This window comes from Molossus molossus, unplaced genomic scaffold, assembly GCF_014108415.1.
Source record: "Molossus molossus isolate mMolMol1 unplaced genomic scaffold, mMolMol1.p scaffold_m16_p_12, whole genome shotgun sequence".
Classification (NCBI taxonomy): domain Eukaryota; kingdom Metazoa; phylum Chordata; class Mammalia; order Chiroptera; family Molossidae; genus Molossus; species Molossus molossus.
Window position 1 is genome coordinate 23,840,750 of NW_023425347.1, and position 3,413 is coordinate 23,844,162.

The window sequence follows — 3,413 nt, forward strand, 5'->3', positions numbered from 1 at the left end:
GGTAATGGCTTCTCCTACCTATGAAATCACATGATGTAATACTTGGCTCTATCTCAGCATGATGTTTGTGAAGACCCTCCAAGGGGGAAGAGACTGAGGGTTGATGAGAAATGGTCACATCTCACTGCTTTCTCAGTATTTGGGATCTATTGCCAGCCCCCAGAATCCTTAGATAAACTGTTTTATTCACAAACTTTGTTGGTTCCTGATTGTTTTGTTTGTTTTTTAATCAGAAAATTAGGCTTCTACATCTCACTCAGTGCTTAATGTAGTGTCACTCATTTCCAATTTATAATATTAGGCCTCAACTAAAGCATTTGGTGTGATTTTAAATAGGTATACAAATGTCCAAATGCTACAAAGGCAGAGTGGAGAGTCTCTCTGTTACCCCTGCCGCCTATGATCTTGGTTCCACCATCTCCAGGGCTTAATCGTTGCTATGTATTCCTCACTTATCTTTTTATCTAATGAAGCTTAAGCTTTAGGAAACTGTTTGCCTAGGTCTCTTCCAAGGCCCTTGGTCGGGTCCCAGTAATGTATTCAAAAAGAAGTATATTTTTGTAACTATTGCAAAAAATAAGATATTTTTCACCTCTAATAAGTTAAGACTGTTGTCTTGTTCCACTCCAACTTTCCTTCCATTATACCATCCCTCATTTGGTTGGTGACAGAATGGGTCCATGCAACTAGCCAAAGGAAAGTTGTGTTAGGGATACATTTTATTTAGGTTTAGAGGGACACCTTTAAGTGGTTTACACTTCTCTTCATGTATAGTTAAGTTATTGGTAGCTGTTCCAATACAAAAATAGAGTCTAGGCATATTCCTACTGCCTAGTGTGCTGAATTACCCTGCCTCAGGGCCACAGACTGTGCCATTACATGGACATGTCATACTTTATACAACACTGGAAGAACATATGTAGTGGAGGAAAAGCAACGTTTGAAATGTAGAGTCAAAAACAGGTTGTGGAAATTCTTCCAAACATCAAACATGTTAAATTAAAAGTGAAGGATTTTGTTTTCATTGACATATGATCAAAACTAAAGTTCTCTTCTGATATGAATATACTCAATAACATAGCACATACAATTATAAATGTATCACACATTTTTTTTCTGATGAGAATTTGTGTAAATTAACATTGATTAAGAATGTATGCATTTGTAAAACACAAACTTGTAGCAATGCCACAAAGAGTGAGTATGTCTGTGTAAGAGGACACAAATTTTATGTATATCAGTATATTCCACTGTGTCTTAGCATAGCTCATACAGTTTTCCTTGGCAAAGTCTGATGCTTTCTGAGAAAACAAAGCCCCGAATTTCTAATTCAGGAAATGATCAACCATGTTAGAGGAAAATCTAAATAATATACCTATTGTCTTCAATATAAAATAATATTATAAATTGTTATTATGTAAAGAGGCAATAAAAGAGTAAGCAGCCCCAAAAGTTGGGGTAAAAAGCATTTGGTCATGTGTCACATATTAACTTTAAAAAGTATTATGCTTTTTATCCCTAGATTTTGTAACATTTGGAATATTATTCTCATATGTACCAGTGATCTAGTGAAATTCTCCATTTTTTTATCTTTTATTTAAAAACAACAACAACAACAACAACATAATCTTGCCTGATAACTCCAATATCAGAAACACATATATTCTGTTTCTATCATCTGTTTTCCTCTCGATTTTCAGTTATTTAGTTCTGGTGCTTGAAACGCCTATTAATTTATCTTTGAATGCTAGACACTGTATATGAAAAATTCTAGAGGTATTATCTTCTTCCAGAGTGGGTAAATCTTTAATCTGCTAGGCAGATAGCATCATATACTGAAGTTGACACACTCCTTTGATAAGGGTCAAGACAGTAAACATGTTAAAGTTTGAAGGGTAACAGGCAAAATCAAAGATATTATGTATATATTTACATAATATGAAAAATAAACTTTTAAATATTTTTATTGATGAAATTTAAATTATAATCATAATAATTGATAACTTTGTTGTTAAGATAAGTCTAGTAATAAGAAGAATGGACTTCTTTTTAGGGTATAACATATTGCTTAATTAGGGTTTAAATTGAGTGTTTCCTATCATCAAAGTCAATCTCAAATATTTGCCTGTTAATGCTAATCTGTAATGAATTTTATGTATTTTCTTTGAAAATGTCTTTTTACACAGATAGGTACTGTCAAAGATGGATCAAGCTACACTCATCATTTTAACATAGCATATTTATTACTTGGAAGACATTTATATAATTCTATTAGATTGTTCTCTTATAGATGAAGATCAGAAAATATGTCCACTGAAAATCAGCAGGTGCATAAAGATATTTCTTCTTATTTTAACTGTGGCCAGAACAGGAGGTATACAGAGCATCTTGACATTACTTGTAAACAACATTAGTTGTTATCAAAATGACTTCACTACATATTTACCTGGCATACAGGTGGCCTTCCCAGGACAAGGCTTACTCACTGCACTCTGGATATGTTGACCCCTGTGATTTCTCCAAATGTAGGAAACTTGACTGCACAATTTGTGGTGGTGGAGGACTGCATTTGTGCTCTCCCCTGGGGGAAAATGACTTCATCACAGTACAAGTTTCACATATAAGTTCTGGTTTGTCTGGTAATTTTATTTTATTTTATTTTTAATTAATTAATTTATTTTTGGTACAGATGTTTCTCCTTTTTCCCCCACTGATCTCCCCCTCCTCACCCTGTCCCCAGCTTTGTTGTCCATGTCCATTGTTCATGCATACATGCATATAAGTTCTGTGGTTTATCTCTCCCCCACCACCCCCTCTTCTGGGGGTTGTCAGTCTGTACCCCACTTCCACATCTCTGGGACTACCCCATTCCTCAGACTGTTATGTTCATTATATTCCACAAATAAGTGTGATCATATTATACTTGTCTTTCTCTGTTTGGCTTATTTCACTTAGTATAATACTTTCCAGGTCCATCCATGTCGTCTCAAAGGATAAGAGATCTTTCTTTCTTACAGCTGCATAGTACTCCATTGTGTATATGTACCACTGCTTTTTTATCCATTCGTCTACTGATGGACACTTGGACTGTTTCCAGATCTTAGCTATTGTAAATAGTGCTGCTACGAACATGGGGGTGCGTGTATTCTTTCTGATTGGTGTTTCAGGCTTCTTGGGGTATATTCCTAGAAGTGAGATCACTGGGTGAAATGGCAGTTCAATTTTTAATTTTTTGAGGTAACACCATATTGTTTTTCATAGTGACTATACCAGTCTATAGTCCCACCAGCAGTGTCTGGTAATTTTAAATTGAATTTGTTAAAAAAATATCATCTAATCTGTAGCAAAGTTAATTTTAGAAAAAAAGAAAGGTCTCAAATCTGTAAGCTAAATTTCCAACTTAAGAAAGTAGA

The 3,413-nt window shown here is 34.6% G+C and overlaps 1 pseudogene; it reads left to right on the forward strand.

The window, feature by feature from the left end:
* The first annotated feature begins 2,438 nt into the window (after positions 1 to 2,438).
* Positions 2,439 to 2,584, forward strand: LOC118627444 (annotated as a pseudogene).
* The last annotated feature ends 829 nt before the right edge of the window (positions 2,585 to 3,413 follow it).